This window comes from Procambarus clarkii, unplaced genomic scaffold (genome assembly GCF_040958095.1).
Source record: "Procambarus clarkii isolate CNS0578487 unplaced genomic scaffold, FALCON_Pclarkii_2.0 HiC_scaffold_112, whole genome shotgun sequence".
In the NCBI taxonomy this organism is placed as follows: domain Eukaryota; kingdom Metazoa; phylum Arthropoda; class Malacostraca; order Decapoda; family Cambaridae; genus Procambarus; species Procambarus clarkii.
The window spans coordinates 2,839,202-2,857,485 of record NW_027189145.1 but is presented as its reverse complement, the minus strand read 5'-3'; the positions used below and the strand labels follow the sequence as shown (position 1 = coordinate 2,857,485).

The 18,284-nt window shown below is 46.1% G+C and overlaps 1 long non-coding RNA gene across 1 annotated transcript in view; it reads left to right on the top strand.

Moving 5' to 3' along the window:
* The window catches only part of LOC138360476 (uncharacterized), a 172,522-nt gene that overhangs the window by 142,364 nt on the left and 11,874 nt on the right, over positions 1-18,284 (top strand). The window contains exon 2 of the long non-coding RNA XR_011226417.1: positions 9,636-9,759. This is a non-coding gene — a long non-coding RNA (uncharacterized lncRNA). The remainder of the gene's footprint in view (positions 1-9,635; positions 9,760-18,284) is intronic.

Here is an 18,284-nt window from a genome sequence, read left to right as displayed (position 1 = left end):
GTATTCAACTTTCCTACAGGTCACTATGCACTCGGTGATCACTGTGGGCCGTAATCCATGGTTGTAATCCTAAAAACGCCCGGTTTATTCCAGTGTTTTAACGGAGCGCGACGACACACGCCCGTCCCCTCCCCCAAGAACTCGCGCGAAAATAGATATTTTCAATAATACATAAATCTCTTCCTGACTGACGGACACTCTTTGAGGCTAGCTGAATCTCTCTCTGACTGACGGACACTCTTTGAGGCAAGTTGAATCTCTTCCTATGTAGGACCATACAAAGTGATCTTTTCAAGACTACCTTACAAATTGATCTTTTCCTATAATCTTTTCAATACTACCTTATGCTTTGCAAGCTTGGCTACATACAACCTACAAGTACTAAAGCCAAGGGTGTACGTGAGTGCGTTCTTTGCAAGCACACAGAATGAAGAAACAGGAAGCGAAAATTTATCTGTTCCTGGTGTAACGAGAGTGAAGTCGGGCTGTGCACCATGGACTACTTCGTTGATTACTACTCACTTCCGAAGTACTGAATGCGTAATACAGTGTGTTACTGTGTAAATAGTGTGTGAAACTGTACATATTGTAATTTTAATGAATTTTTAACAAGTAATATTTTGACAATAAACATTTATTGTGGACACATTACTGACACATGTATCACAGTTCCCTGGAACATTATGAATGTTCTACTGTATACATATTGTAGAGGACACATATATGCATCATATATGATAAAAAACAAATAAAACCACATTGGAAATACATAGAACAAATAATTGAAAATATATTTGTGGCAACACCCGGTGCTTGAATGGCCCACGCGACTGTGTCTGGGCGATTCACGCACGGACGACCCGGCCCTGATGACGTCACAGTGCACCTTGTCCACGTCCCCAGAGCCAAAGTAAGTGGAATTTGGTACTGTATTTATTTTTACATAGACATGTTCTGGGAAGGGAATTTATCATTTTACGAAGAAAAAATAATTTTTTGGGAACACATTATTTCATGCGCATGGGGAATTTCCCAATAGACTCGGCGCAGCGCGGTGGTTAACCCTTAAATTGCGCATCGCATCATATCATATGATGCTTTGGTCTACTGCGCACGATTTGAAATTCCCGCAGGGTATAGGGGGTCACCATATGCTACTCAGGGGCTATAGTAAACAGCCGCCATTTTGAAAAAAACTCCAGTTCACGCTACTATCGCTTGGGAGGCCTCAGTTACCCAGCAGCCACCATGTCGAGTGCACGGCCGAACGCTTCCCGGGCACGCCCCACGCAATCACTCACCCAAGAGCAAATAACCAGTGAATTATTTTCCGATGGTGAGGAAAGTGACTTTGATGACTCTGATATAGATAAAGACTACACACAATTGACTGATGAAGATAACACGGACAGTGAAAATGAGATACAGCCGCCTCCCATGGCGAGGCCTATACGCTCACCCATGCCACCTCGCCCAGCGTCTACCCCAATTCACCCACGACCATACAGTTCCTGTGCTTATTTAGAGTCTGAGGATATTTTCGGTGACAAGTCAGAGGAAGCTGACTCTTTTTCTGGTTTTAGTGAAGTGGAATCAGAACATAGTGTTACCGAGCCTGGTGCCAGTACCAGTGGTGTTACTGGGCGAGATTTTGTCGCGTCAGCAGCGTCTTGCCCAGCCAAGTGCCACCGCATGGAACAATTTGAGGCACCAAGAGCCTCATGTTCACGTTCTTCTACCTCACGTGCACGTAGCAGCCATACTGTGCGTAGACGGGCTTCAGCTCCTGGTCCACGGGGTGCATCGCTTCCTCACCGTAGTGCCCCTGTTGCGCCCCCTGCGTCTCGCAGGACACCAGGTGTACTAGTGTGGAGTGATGATGCTGGTTTTATTCCCTGAATTCCTGCCTTTGACAATAAGGACATTGGGATTACAGAGCTTTTCCCTGATAATGGAGAGTATATGAGTGAATGTGATTATTTTACAGCATTCTATGATAAGCCGCTCATGGAATATATTGTACACCAAACGAACCTTCATGCGGCTCATCTCATTAGAAGAGAGATAACAGAATTTTCACGATTGCAACGTTGGAAAAACACCAAGAGCTACGCTTGTGGTGTCCCGTCTTCCCAGCACTCTTTGTCATATAACGCTTTGAAACTACTGACAGTCTTGGCCTCCACCACCTTCTCACCTAACTTGTTCCAACCGTCTACCACTCTGTTTGCGAAAGTGAATTTTCTTATATTTCTTCGGCATCTGTGTTTAGCTAGTTTAAATCTATGACCTCTTGTTCTTGAAGTTCCAGGTCTCGGGAAATCTTCCCAATCGATTTTTATCAATTCCTGTTACTATTTTGTGATCATATCACCTCTTTTTCTTCTGTCTTCAAGTTTTGGCATATTTAATGCCTCTAACCTGAACCACTTAGTAGCATGTCTTTGCACCTTTTCCAGTTTGTGTGCACGTGTGTATGTGCATACGCACGTGTGTGTGTATTTATATGTGTGTATAAGCCTGAATGGTCGGTGGCGTCTAAGAATGTGCAAGAAGCAGCGCGTCCCCACAGTGTGGTGTTGACGTTACTCAAACCAGCGTTCGTCATACGGGACAATTTGACGCCGATCGGGCCATTCGTTACCCAAAATGTTCGTCTTTTGTGGCGATCGTTATGCGAGGTACCACTGTACTTATATATAACGTGTGTATAAACAGCAAGAGAAGGTTGAGAGCCGCCATTTTGGTGATGGCGGTGGCGTCGTCTGCATGACGCCACCGTGCAGACGACGGTGTTGTTTACTGGTTACCACGATGGTCTTTGGGCACCATACAAGTTAAGCGTGTCCAGACCACGGTTGTGTGCGGTCGCAAGGTTGGCGCTCTTGGCGTCCGCTGATTGGTGGGAGGTGGAGTATTGCCCCACACTCTTCGTTTTTGCACGTGGTGATACAGGATATTGTGAATTTGTTCTCGATTATTGACAGTGTCGAAGAAATGGCTGAGGCGGTATGTCTAAGTGGTAGTGAGGAGGAGAGACAAGATGATAACAGACCGTTTGAAGTATTAGTGAACAGAAAGAAACGGAGAAATAATAACAGACAGCGAGACAGTGAGAGTGACGATGAAATTACAAAGAGACCAAAGAATGAGACCCTACTCAGCAAGACTCAAGACAAGCAAGACAAGACAAGAAGGAAGAGGCTGTTGTTCCCTACAACATGCCAATTGAATTTTCACCAAAAGCTAGAGTGGACGGTACGTCTAGCTAAACAATGTTTGGAATACAAACCACTCTTCAAGGAGGGTCTTCACCGGCCCTACATAACAGTTGGGACTGAACAGGCCGTGGAACGCCTCACAACGGTTGGTTTTGAAAATGTAGTGATGGTTCCTCCAGAAGAAGGTATGTTGCACACAAAGATCATAGTTTTCAAGTTTCCAACTTATTTGGATCCTGACTGTCTTCTTCTTAACAATGATAATGTTGTCTGGGCAAAGAGGAACAGTGTTCGTGGTGACAAACAAAGCCAGGTTGTTGCCTTGGTAAAGGGTGAGGCGCTGGAGAAAATTTTTGTGCAAGGACTAGGCTATAGGAACGTTGCAAAATACGTTGAGGAGCCCATACTGTGCATGAAGTGTTCACGTTGGGGACATATGGCATGGAAATGCCAGTTTGACTCCATGTGTCGGTATTGTGGGAAAAAACACGACTCGCAAGAGTGTAGAGTCAAGATTGAAAGAAGTGAAAAAATCGTCCCATTTTGTTGCAACTGTCGAGGCAGCCACAATGCTGGTTCCTCTCTATGCCCCATGAAGCCTCATCTGAAAGAGACTAGGACGGGTCCTACAAGCAGGATAGATGTATCCTCGCAGCAAGGAAAGATTGTGCAAGAGGAACATGGAGGAAACAGTTGGAAGCCAACGACAGCCCCTATGATCAATGTGTGGGAAAAAGGGACGGAGAAAGTAAAGGCGAGCTTAGGGAAAGTACATCATGCAGTGGAAAAACTGAAACCTTGTGACGACAAGGTTCAGGACAATATGGTCACCTCTGAGGTTGGTAATCAAATTTTGGAGTATCTAAAAAAACTAGATAAGAGGATTGAGGCATTGGAAAAATTGGCTATGGAAGGTGGACGGGGTGAAGATGGTGGTGAAACAGGACGTGTAATTAAAAGTAAAACGGGACGTGAAATGGAAAGTGAAACGTGCGTAGAAGAAAGTAATGATGTGCATGAGGTAACGATGAAAGAGGATAGTCAGGAGAATACACTTTCTAGTAGTGTTCGCAGTGTTCAACCTCCTGTTGTGACAAATGGTGAAAGAAAGGTTAAAGTAAAACGGGTTACAGAAATAACAAAGAAAATAGATATGAATAATATTACCTTCGATGTTAGTAGTAGTTGTGAAAGTGAGGAGAAAGAAAAAATGTTACGGTGTTGGAAGGAAGTTTCTAAGGTACTCTCGTATCTCATGGAATGTGACGGACAGGGCAAAGGTAGTTTTATTATTAATTATGGATGAAAGTAAATTGAGAATATTATCTTGGAACATTAATGGATTAAAAACTAGAGCGTGGATGTACACTATTATACTCCTAGAGAGAATATTGACATAGTAGCACTCCAGGAAACTGGGGATAGGGATGGTAGCATTCTGAGGCTAAATGCCTATAGAGGCTTTCACTTATATGCTGATGGAGGAACTAGGGGGGTCTCATGTTATGTCAAAAGTACCATACCTGCCGAGATAACTGGAATCCCTCAGAGATATAGAAGTATTGAAAGTATTAGCTTGCGGATACAATTAAAGGACCGAGAGTTAAATTTCATTAATCTATACATCTCTGATAGCTCCCTTGATTTAAGATACTTTCCAGATTCCTTCTTTTCTGAAGATACACTTGTGGTAGGGGATTTTAATGCCAGACATCCAGCTTTAGGATCAAGGGGTAAAGCAAATAGGAATGGTTGCAGATGGTACAAGTTTTTGCAGGAACATAAAGATGTTCAACTGCTGGACGAGCCCTCTCCTACTCATTTGAGGGGAGGGAGATTAGATTATGCTTGTTTAATAAATGTTGAGGGCATAGAGGGGAATTGTCTTACTGTGGATGAAATGCTAAGTGATCATTTTGCATTACAAATACAGCTTAAACTAGATAAAAAGCATGCCTGCCTTCAGAGGAAAAGGTTAAAGTTTAATGAGGGAGAATTAAGGGGTCTTGTTGGCCATATTAAGTCTTGGTATGACACTTATAAGCCAGTTTTGGCAGAAGCATTTTATGAAGATTTAATTAAGGAGGTAGATGTATTTAATGCAACATTGAACTGGAAACCATCTAGTATAAAAAGGCATCCCCCCAGAAAAGAAAATTATACACATGACAAGATGCTTAAGGGCTGGACATTAACAATGAGGAGAGCTCACAGGGATTGGAATAGGAATGGTAGGACTGAGGAAGGGAAGAATGCTTTACTGGCAGTTGCTAGGCTGTGTGGGGAGAAGAGAAAGGAAATTAGGAGCAAGTATTGGCAGGAATTTGCAGAGAAAGTTGGGAGTAACAGAAACTTGAAGGAAATCTGGCAAGACGTAAATAAAATAAGGGGTAAAAAGCATAATTTTGTTGCACATTCAGACCCGCAAGGAATTGCAAATGGGCTCGTAAATAAATGGGCGGAAGCTGCCAAACTTAGTTCATTACCTGCTGTAACGAGAGAGTCATTAGATTCTTGGAAAGATCTAAGAAAGGATTTTATACTTATAGCAGGTAACAGTGGTGATGTCACTTGCACAGGTATTACCAGAGAAGAACTAATAACGGCGATTAAAGTTGGGAAATCTAGCCCCCCTGGGGAGGATGGAGTAACTTATGAAATACTTAATGAACTTGCCATTATGACGAAAAGCCCACTTTTAGACCTCTTTAATATTGGTTATAAAAAGGGCAGTATTCCCAGTAAATGGAAAAAAGCTATGATCATCCCTATCCCTAAAGCCAATGGAGAGTATAGACCTGTGTCTTTAACCTCGTGTTTTTGGAAAATGATGGAGAGGATCATTTTAAATAGACTTTTATATATAATAGGTGATCAGCTGTCTAGTAATTTGTTCGGGTTCCTCAAAGGAAAAAGTACCTCTGATTGTATTATTAAATGTCTAGCTAATGAAAATGATTATTATAGAGTTTTCATTGATTTACAAGGAGCTTTTGATAAAGCCAACAAAGAGGTTATTTTATATGAATTAGCTGGTCTTGGTGTTAAAGGGAGATTATTGCGCTGGATAGGGGATTATCTTTACGAAAGGAAGGCTCAGGTGTGGTATCAAGGTTGTATGTCAGGTGTGAGGTCTTTTGAACTCGGCACACCTCAGGGAGGAGTGTTGAGTCCCAACCTGTTTAATGTACTAATGAATAAGATAGCATCTGAGAGATACTCAAATGGGGTAACTCCAATCATATATGCCGATAATATTTTGTTTCAGGGCAAGGATATTTCAAAGGTTCAAACATTGTTAGACAATTTCGGAAACCTGTGTCACCATATGGGACTGGTGGTTAATGAAAACAAAACTAAGTTTGAATGTAGAAGTCGGAGGCCCATTATATTGAAAATAAACGGTAAAAATATAGAGAGAGTTAATATATATAAATATTTAGGCATGTACATTGGATATACCCATGAGAGTTTGGAAGCTGAGATGAACAGACTGTTGGGTCAATGTCGGAAGAGATTACAACCTCTGAAGGCCTTGGCATGCTGTGGAAGGGGAGTGGGAGTCCCTGTGCTACGAATGATATACTTGAGTACTGTAAGATCTCTTATTGATTATGCTGCACCTGTCATTTCTTGTTTTGGTAAAGGTAGGATGGGCAAGTTGGAGAAGGTACAAAATGAAGCCATGAGAATTATCTTAGGATGCCCAAGAAATGCTATGATTGAGATAATGAGGATGGAATTGAATCTGCAGAGTATTGGGGATAGAGTTGAAGAGATAAATGTAGCCTCTGCCATTAGATTAATGAGAGGTGGGGGAGCTAATGAATTAATCCTCTCGGTTCAAAAGGTGGGAAGTAGTGAACAGTGTATGATGAAGAAGAGAGTATATATGAATAAATTATGTTATAATGTTATAAAGTATGATGTTATTACAGAGTGTATTGCTGTGCCCAAGAGAAAATTTACACCACCATGGGAGGATTGTAATGTAGATGTAGTAATTACTTCCTTGCATAAGAAAAAAAGTATGTATGAAATAGGAGAGCTGAGGGCAACATATGATTGTATAATTAGAAAACTGCCTACAGAAAACACTCTACATGTATATTGTAATGGGTCAGTAGCTAGGGATGGGAAGGCAGGATGTGGAGTCTCGATCAGGAAGTACACTGACATCGGCACTGTAGATACTGTTATTGGACGCCGCTTAACTGACAATGTCTCTTCAATGCAGGCTGAACTCCAAGGAGTATTAGCAGGATTACAGGAAGTAGTCAAATGTGGTAAAAATGCTTGCTTCTTTATTGACAGCAGAGGAGCGTTAGAGTCTTTAAATAGCAGACGCCCAGTGGATCAGAATATTGTGATAGAGTGTAGAGAGAATGTTAAGAGACTAGAAAAAACTGGGTATAAAGTAAGATTCATGTGGATCCCTTCACATGTGGGAATACTGTTGAATGAGGTAGTTGATGACATAGCGAAGAGAGCCACTGAAAAAACTCTTGTTGATGTTGTATGTCAGTTAACCTTGAAACAAATAAAAACAAGAATCAAGATGATCCTGGAGGGTGAAGAAATGATAAAGAGAATGGCAATGGTGGACAGTAGTAACACACTTAAGAATTATTCAATAATAAATACAAATTCATCCTTCACTTATGGTAAAGGAAAGTCTACTTGGAAGGATTCAATTTACATGAGATTAAGATTAGGATACAAATATATCTGGCAATACGGTGTTGATGTCAGTGAAAAAGATAAGGAGTGTAAATTATGTAGTATGCCACACGCCCACACCTTAGAACATTATGTATTAAGAGTGTCAACATATTGAAAACTATAGAAATAAGGAAATAAATAGTGTACCACATCAAATTGTTTGGATGTGTGATAATGGTATGATAGACAGTATACTTAGGAGCTACAAGAATTTTGCAGCGAGAGTGTAACAATTATATGCTGTACTTATTATATAAACCTGCAATGTTAAATGGTATTCTTGTAATGTTATTCATCTATTTGTACTCACTGAATTTGTGCGCCCCTTGAGGGACTTGAAGTAGAGGGGGGGTAGAAATAGCCTAAGCTACTCTATCCCTTTGAGATGTATTTCTTGCTTATCTCAATAAACATACTTGAATTTGAACCATACCAGTTTACTTGTAGAAGTATGGTGAATAAAACAGGTAGATATTTATATATAATGTGTGTATATAGCGTAATAACACCACACAGTATTGTTGGAGGAGAAATATTAGTGCGTCTGGCCTTGAGGGCGGCAGCCATCAGCTGACTGTGTGAGGTCCTACGTCTTTGTGCCTTTACTCAATATACAAGCTTAGATGTACAGTTATTGTGAACAAAACATGTAAATACTTATATATAACGTCTGTATATAAAAGCAAAAACAGTATGGTGGGTGGAGAATGGTGGCAAGTCAGGTGAGGTGAGGGAGGGAGGGGGTGGCACCCAGTGGCGGGCTGCCACTGCAACTCAGCATACCAACTTAGTGGCTCGTTATGGTGAACACGAATGTAGATACTTATATATAGCGTCTGTATATAGTGAATAAAAGCAAAAACAGTATTGTGGGAGGAGAATGTGGGTGAGTCAGGTGACTTGAGGGAGGGAGGAAGTAGCAACCAGTGGCGGGCTGCCACTGGCACTGCCACTCAGCATGCCAACATAGTGGTTCGTTATGGTGAACACGAATGTAGATACTTATATATAACATCTGTATATAGTGAATTATAGCAAAAACAGTATTGTGGGAGGAGAATGTGGGTGAGTCAGATGACTTGAGGGAGGGCGTGAGTGGCTGGCTGGTACACGGCGGTCACTCCTCGTTACTTTTTGATTCATAATACCTACTTAGTGGTTCGTTAGAGTGAACAAAACATGCAGATACTTATATATAACCTGTGCTTATAGTGTAATAACCAACAAAGTATTTGTTCACTGATTGATGAACATAATTGAATCAACAATATGCACACCATATTTTTGAGTACAGCGATGATTCACTCATTTTATTATATAAATATATCAAACTACACACTATTGAATAATATTACAGCAAAAAAACTATGAAAAATCAATCACATTGAAATAATTAGGTAATTATCTCTTTGTGGCAACTCCGGCCTGACAGCTGGCGAGCAACAGACCGCCTGGGACGCATGCTGAGTCAGTGCCTATTTTTTGCCAGACTTCCCCGCCCTATAGCGGGCAATATATGCCACTTATGATTTTTTTATTATTTTTCCCGTGATCAGTGAACACAAATTAACAGGTTAGGAAGAAAATTTTTTTTTTAAATTACATGCGCCTGTGGGGAAGAAAGGATATTATACCCCTAGCATGTTAAAGGTTAAAGTACCCAAGAATAAAATTAAACTCCTATCTTCTCAGGTATCTGATTGAAGCTGGTGCTAATGTCAATGCCGAGACATGAGCAGGAGAGACTTCACTAACTTAAGCTTGTGAGAATGGGCACATTGATGTTGCTGACCTGTTACAGGCCGGGGCTAATACGGTGAGTGGTAAACTATTACTGTATATTAATACATCAATGTGTTGAACAAACTGTTATGGAGAGCCACTATAGAAATTTAAAAATATTGGAAAGCATTTCTTGATACAACTTGGCCATCATTGTACCAGCAACAAAATCATAGCCTACTCACCTCATTAGAATCATAGTTAATTGTACTCTACAGTATTTGAATCATGTAGTCTTTGCTTTTCAGGAATATTTTCATGAGCTGTATCCTTTCTGTGGGGAGCCCCTTTGGCTCCCTGGACCTATCGGGCTAATGTGTGCTATAATAGACCGGGGCATTAGCTATGGAGTTCGACCTACCTGGGACCACGAGCCAGAACCTGGCCCCTTCAGAGCGGGTTGCAGGGTGCAATGGCCCTGGAAAACCCCCTTGTGGTTGGGGGTTTTTCCTTGTCTGTTATTGACTGGGGTTAGGCACCCAGAAATGTATGCATAACAAAACAAACCTCCACATGGCAAGAAACTAATAACTAAAAACTGAAAACAGGTAGAACTCCCTCCGATCCCAACGAAACAAGCAAACATCACATTCTACTGCTGCGCTGCTTGTTCGTGCAGCCCTTCCTTCCCAGAGAGCCCGAGAGGGGGAGGGTGGAGCCCTGGACCTTCCTGCACCGGCTACTCAGTCATCCAGTTCATTCGCTAATGTGATCCGGGGCGGACTCTTCTCTGGCCTCAAATGCCTTGGCGGTGTTTTGCCTTCGTGGCGACTTCTGTTGTGTCGTTGTGTGTGGTGGCCACGTGTTCCTCATCAGTGCCGGGAGCTGTATGTGCTTAGGGGCTTCCTGCCCTAAGCTCCCTGCGAGTACTGCCCTAGCGTGTTAGGGTTATCTTCCCTGGGGCGTTTGGGAACTCATTTCCATGGAAGTTCTTGCGCTCGGCATTTACCTCGCCCTTGGGGCCAGCTGGGGCTTTGTGGCCATTGTTTGGCCTTGGGTAGGAAATGGTGTCATGCTGGTTGGGGCATCAAGGTGCTGTGTAGCCTGCCCACCTAGCAGTGGCCAATACCTGTTTCCTCTGGGGACGCTATACTTTTGCGGGGTTTTTCGTTTTTTTTGTATGTTTTTGATTTCTTGCCTGGTGGGGGTCTGCCTGGAGTGGCTATATTTCCACTAATAATATTTTAGTGGTCCTCTGCTAGGCCCCCATAATTGTACATGTCGCATGAGTTTCAGTTCACTCCCCCCTTGTTAGCTTTCGGTTTTAACCACTTAGCAAAACCTTGGGTGCTTCCCATATCAGTCTACCTATGGGCCCTGAAAAACCCTATCAAGGCTTAGTAGACCATTGGATATGTCTTCCGGGTCCCATCCCGCCTTGTGCAGGTTTGAAGGTTGTTGTGTGTCCTTGTCTCAGGGTGACAGTCACCTCTTTTGCCTCCGTCATGCTGCCTCTTGAGTCAACGACACCTTTGACCCGGAGTCTCGCGAGTCGTGTTCTCTGCTTGTTCTCCAATATTATTCTGATATTACTGTTAGGGTAAAGGCAGCATTCGCGTTGCATGCTAGCTTTAGGTTGCTGCAACGCGCTGGATTGGTTTCCCACCTGGATGCCCTGCGGCTGCCTCACTTTGGTTACAGGGACCCAGACCTGGGTGCGTTAGTCGCTTCGACTTTGGTTCAGACTGCGCTCCCTGGTCCTTGCCCTGATTTTAATCCTCCCCTTGCTTCTGACTCCAAAACATCTGAGGGTTTTGGAGTTGGAACAGTTGGTAATGAGACTTGGGCAGCTTCGTGGGCTGCCCCATTCAGGTGGGGGATGGAGGCACTTGAGCCAGTTCCTCCTACCTAGGCTTCTGGGTTCCACCAGCAGGCCCCATTCTTGTCAACCTTTCCCCTGGACTCTGCATTTTCTTCAGGGGTAGAGAGTATGGAAGACTGCTCTTCATCTTGTCCCGAATTGGGGGATCCCGGGGATGGGGAGGAGTTGATCTGGGGACTTTGGGCCCCTTTGACTTTGCTTGGGTGCTAGTGCACTCTTTGTGCGGCTTGTAGTTGCAGGGGGAGGGGGGTTTTCTATCCCCCCCCTTCCCTGTATGAGTATGATTTGGGTTCGGCTCCTCCCCGGGTTCAGTTCTGGGCCCCTTTGGGTACCTTGGCCCCCATCTTTCCAGAGGTTTTCTGCCTCGTATCTCCACGCGGGAGGTTCAGGAGGCTTTTACTGCATACCTCCTGCGAGACCCGAATTCCACCTCTATTATGGGTCCGCCCTCTTTTGAGATTGGTACTTCTTCCCTGTATTGGGTGCGTGCGTTTGGAGGTTCCGGAGTCTTCCTGGCTGGTAAACTGCCCTTTGTTTTGTTGTGGGTGTGGCATGGGTTCTGTTGGTTCCACAATAAATCACAATAATCAGAAATCACAATAATCAGAAATCACAATAGCAGGAACGTAGGTTCGAACCTTTATCACGGCCCTTGTGGATCAAGGGAGTCGCAGTAGTCCAGTTGTGGGAGCGTCCTCCGCGGCCTCACAGTCCGCAGGTCCAGCTCTTTTTTTTTATCTAAGAGATGAAAATCATAGAAAAAATAGTAGGATTAGGAGAAGGAATAAATTCAAAGGAGCATGTATGTGATTTTAGGAGGAAAGGAATATATGAGAAAGACAAGAACCGCCCCTTAAAGGTGATGTTTAATGGAGTGAAGTATATGACAGAAGGGCTTCGGAATACCAGAAAATGGCAATGTGATGAGGATGGCAAACTTTGGTCAATAAGACAAGACCTCTGAAAAGAGGACAGAGAAAAGTTGAAAATGAACCTCATTGAAGAGAGATGTCAAAATGGGGATAGAAATATGTTCATAAAACAATAAACAAATAGCTTTGCTGTTATTACACTATATACAGTACAAACTTTGATTCAACGTACTATATGGGACCGACCCCAGTTCGTTGGAGCGTTGGATTCGTTGCAAGAGGTGACCTTCAGGAGGCGTTTGCATCAGTCTTTTTTTTCTTGTAGACAAAAAAATGCATTATCATATTATATACTCTACCTATATATTATTACTCTACTAACAAATACTGTGTTACATTTGTTATTTACCTTATTGTTGGAGTTAAGTCCATCTTGAAGTCTCATGGAGTTGTGAATGCTGTACAGTAAATACATACTGTAGTGTATTATGCCATTAACACTTGTGTTGAGTAGTTCTGCTGTATGTTGAGTACTACAATACAGTTTATGAAAACTATTGTACACTAAAATTAATGCAACTTTAATTTTAGCACTATATTTCGATTTGTCAAGAAGCTGGAGTGTTCATTCCGCGACTTTGTTGGACATATCAGCACAATCAAGGAACATCCGTGCACCATGTCGGCTCCAAATGCACGCATTGTGTCAGTGATGGCTGACTGGTGGGTGGATGGGCAGGTAGGCAGGGATGAAGAGGCTGCAATGTAGGCAGGCAGGCAGGCAGGCAGGCAGGCAGGCAGGCAGGCAGAGCTAGGGAGGGAGGCAGGGAGGGAGGCAAGCAGGCAGGGAGAGGCTGAGATGTAGGCAGGGAGGGAGGCAGGCAGGCAGAGCTTGGGAGGAAGGCAGGGAGGCAGGCAATGCTTGGGAGGGAGGCAGGCAGGCAGGCAGGCAGAGCTTGGGAGGGAGGCAGGCAGGCAGGCAGGCAGGCAGAGCTTGGGAGGGAGGCAGGCAGGCAGAGCTTGGGAGGGAGGCAGGCAGGCAGAGCTTGGGAGGGAGGCAGAGCTTGGGAGGGAGGCAGGCAGGGAGGCAGAGCTTGGGAGGGAGGCAGGCAGGCAGAGCTTGGGAGGGAGGCAGGCAGGCAGAGCTTGGGAGGGAGACGGGCAGGCAGAGCTTGGGAGGGAGAGGCAGGGAGGGAGGCAGGCACGGAGGGAGGCAGGCACAGAGGGAGGAAGGCACGGAGGGAGGCAGGCAGGGCTTGGGAGGGAGGCAGAGCTTGCGAGGAAGGCAGGGAGGGAGGCAGGCAGGCAGGCAGGCAGAGGCTGAGATGGAGGCTGATAGCATGATAGCCTCCCTCCCAGGGAGGGAGGGAGGCAGGCAGGCAGAGGCTGGGAGGGAGGCTGATAGCATGATAGCCTCCCTCCCCGGAAGGGAGGCAGGCAGGCAGGCAGATGCTGGGAGGGAGGCTGATAGCATGATAGCCTCCCTCCCAGGGAGGGAGGCAGGCAGGCAGGCAGAGGCTGGGAGGGAGCCAGGGAGGGAGGCTGGGAGGGAGGCAGGCAGGCAGGCAGAGGCTGGGAGGGAGCCAGGGAGGGAGGCTGGGAGGGAGGGAGGGAGGCAGGCAGGTAGGCAGGCAGAGGCTAGGAGGAAGGCTGGGAGGGAGGCAGGCAGGCAGGCAGGCAGAGGCTGGGAGGGAGCCAGGGAAGGAGAGGATGGAGATGGATTGATGGAAGGATGGATGATTTGAAGGAGAGAGGGAGCGATGGAGGTATGGAGATTGAGTTGAGCAGTGTGTGTGTGTGTGTGTATGGGCTGTAGGGGTGGGGGGGGGGGTGTGTCCGTGGTGATGAAGGGACCGGCTCATCAATAAGCCTAACTCACTTGACCCAGTTAACTTTTTTTTAACTTGATTTGTTTCTTAAATTCTGGATGGATGGAGGGAGAAAGGGGATGGATGGAGAGAGGGAGGGAGGGAGAGAGAGAGAGAGAGAGGGAGGGAGGGAGGGAGGGAGGGAGGGAGGGAGGGAGGGAGGGAGGGAGGGAGGGAGGGAGGGAGGGAGGGAGAGAGGGAGGGAGGGAGAGGGATGGAGGGAGGGAGGGAGAGGGATGGAGAGAGGGAGGGAGGGAGGGAGGGAGGGAGGGAAGGAGTGAGAGAGGGAGGGATAATAAGAGAGGGAGGGATAATCAGAGAGGGAGGGATAATAAGAGAGGGAGGGATAATAAGAGAGGGAGGATAATAAGAGATATAAAAAAACTTATTTTAGAACTGATTTATTTATTTTATTATTTCGAGGCTGTAGTCGCTGAACTGTGGCGACGAAATCGAAGGAAACACGCATGGTGCTGTGTGTACAAGGATTAGACCCGTCCACTCACTCACGCTGGAGTTGTTCCAATAACTGTACAGTAATTTCTCAAATAACAGGTCTATCATATTACAGTATATTTTCAATTGTATTTAGTTTAGTTTAATTAGGATAATAAAAAGCTATAAAACATTGGTTTTAGAAATTATTTATTAATATGAAACTTTCAGAAGTCATGGGTCACTGAACTATGACGACACAGACGAAAGTGAGTGAAACCTCACTGTAAAGTGAGGTTTACAGTACAGTATTCTCTTATCTGTCCACCCTCACTCATCTTGTTTCATCACAGAAAATGTCTATAAGGAGATTTTACCACATGTAGCTAGGTAATCACGCTTCAGCCTTTAAATTAATGTACAAAGATACGTGTGCCCCAAATCAGTGAACGAAAATCATGGAAACTCGGTTGTTCACTTGTGTGGATCACTCTGGCTGGTGTTTGTGTGGACCACTCTGGCTGGTGTTTGTGTGGATCACTCTGGCTGGTGTTTGTGTGGATCACTCTGGCTGGTGTTTGTGTGGACCACTCTGGCTGGTGTTTGTGTGGACCACTCTGGCTGGTGTTTGTGTGGATCACTCTGGCTGGTGTTTGTGTGGATCACTCTGGCTGGTGTTTGTGTGGATCACTCTGGCTGGTGTTTGTGTGGATCACTCTGGCTGGTGTTTGTGTGGACCACTCTGGCTGGTGTTTGTGTGGACCACTCTGGCTGGTGTTTGTGTGGATCACTCTGGCTGGTGTTTGTGTGGATCACTCTGGCTGGTGTTTGTGTGGACCACTCTGGCTGGTGTTTGTGTGGACCACTCTGGCTGGTGTTTGTGTGGATCACTCTGGCTGGTGTTTGTGTGGATCACTCTGGCTGGTGTTTGTGTGGATCACTCTGGCTGGTGTTTGTGTGGACCACTCTGGCTGGTGTTTGTGTGGACCACTGGCTGGTGTTTGTGTGGATCACTCTGGCTGGTGTTTGTGTGGATCACTCTGGCTGGTGTTTGTGTGGATCACTCTGGCTGGTGTTTGTGTGGACCACTCTGGCTGGTGTTTGTGTGGACCACTCTGGCTGGTGTTTGTGTGGACCACTCTGGCTGGTGTTTGTGTGGACCATTTTGGCTGGTGTTTGTGTGGATCACTCTGGCTGGTGTTTGTGTGGACCACTCTGGCTGGTGTTTGTGTGGACCACTCTGGCTGGTGTTTGTGTGGACCACTCTGGCTGGTGTTTGGTTGGACCACTCTGGCTGGTGTTTGGTTGGACCACTCTGGCTGGTGTTTGTGTAGACCATTTTGGCTGGTGTTTGTGTGGACCACTGGCTGGTGTTTGTGTGGACCACTGGCTGGTGTTTGTGTGGACCACTCTGGCTGGTGTTTGTGTGGACCACTCTGGCTGGTGTTTGTGTGGATCACTCTGGCTGGTGTTTGTGTGGACCACTGGCTGGTGTTTGTGTGGACCACTCTGGCTGGTGTTTGTGTGGACCACTCTGGCTGGTGTTTGTGTGGATCACTCTGGCTGGTGTTTGTGTGGATCACTCTGGCTGGTGTTTGTGTGGATCACTCTGGCTGGTGTTTGTGTGGATCACTCTGGCTGGTGTTTGTGTGGACCACTCTGGCTGGTGTTTGTGTGGACCACTCTGGCTGGTGCTTGTGTGGACCACTGGCTGGTGTTTGTGTGGACCACTCTGGCTGGTGTTTGTGTGGATCACTCTGGCTGGTGTTTGTGTGGACCACTGGCTGGTGTTTGTGTGGACCACTCTGGCTGGTGTTTGGTTGGACCACTCTGGCTGGTGTTTGTGTGGACCACTCTGGCTGGTGTTTGGTTGGACCACTCTGGCTGGTGTTTGTGTAGACCATTTTGGCTGGTGTTTGTGTGGACCACTGGCTGGTGTTTGTGTGGACCACTCTGGCTGGTGTTTGTGTGGATCACTCTGGCTGGTGTTTGTGTGGACCACTCTGGCTGGTGTTTGTGTGGACCACTCTGGCTGGTGTTTGGTTGGACCACTCTGGCTGGTGTTTGTGTGGACCACTCTGGCTGGTGTTTGGTTGGACCACTCTGGCTGGTGTTTGTGTGGACCACTCTGGCTGGTGTTTGTGTGGACCATTTTGGCTGGTGTTTGGTTCATACGGTTCACTTGTGTGATCCAACTTGTCTTATGAAGGAATTATTAATTGTAGTCTGTGATAGAATGGGAAAGTTTTCCACCACTCTGTGAACTCTGTCCCAGAATCGTAAGCTTGTGGACCACTTGTGGTCCACATGAGTGGTCCACTTGGGTGGTCCACTTGTGTGATCTAACTTGTCATATGAGAGAATTATTAATTGTAATCTGTGATAGAATGGGAAAGTTTTCCACCAGTCTGTGAACTCTGTCTGGACATCGTAAGCAAATCCGAACATCCCACGCTTCGGCGAACCGGGTAAGTAAATTCGGCCTGAAAAGTGTGCGAACTAGAGATTCATTGAATCGGGGTAAGTTGAATCGAGGTTGTACTGTACACAGGTTATATATACGTATCTGCATGTTTTGTTCACGATAACGACCCACTAAGTTGGTATAGTGAGTCAAAAAGCAACGAAGAGTGGCCTTCACTCACCAGCCAGTCAGTCAGTCAGTTAGCCACTCGCCACCACTCACTCACCTCCTCAATCGCCAATATACTCCTCCAACCATACTGTTTCTGGGGGAAGCCCCGTTGGCTCCCCGGAGCTATCCAGGCTGGATGGATATTGTATATCTGTCTGGCATCAGTCAATGCATGGAGTTCTTGCCTACCGGGGACCACGAGCCAGAACCTGGCCACCTCTAGAGAGGCACGAGGAGCAATGGCCTTTAGAGAACCCCCTGTGGTTGGGAGCATTCTATACCTGCCATCGACGTGTGTTGTCTGTACGTACTCCAGTTCACCCAAGCCACTGATAATGAGATGCGGGAGCAGGCAGCTACGGCGTTGCATGCTAGATTTAGGTTGCTGCAACACGCTCAGTTGGTTGCGGCCCCGGATGCCCCGAGACTGCCTCGTTTTGGTTATAGGGACCCGGACTTGTCGGTGGGAGTCGCTTCGGCTATGATTCCATCCGCCCCTCCTAGTCCTTTCCATTCTGTAGTGCATTCGGCCCCTCCCACCCCTTGCTTCCGGCTCCGAAGCGTCTGAGGGTTTTGGAGTCGTGACAGGGTCTAGTCGGTGTAGAGACTCGGGCAGTCTCGGGGGGGGGGGGGGGGAATGCGGCAGAGGCATTCGAGTCTGGTCCTGCTGCCGGAGTTTCTGTGTCTGGCCAGTGGGCCCCCTTCGTTCCTGCTTTTTCAGCAGCTCCCGCCTTTGGAGGTGAAGGGTTTGGAAGCCGGGCCAACCCCGGGTCCTCAGGGTGAGCTTCCCGAGGTTGGGGAGGGGTTGGCTTTACGGCCTTGGGCCCTGTTGGACCCTGCCTGGGTTTTTCTGCCCTCCAAGTGGGGCTTGGTGTTACAAGGAGAGGGGTTCTCTTTCGCTCCCTCCGCGTACGAGTTGGATTTGGT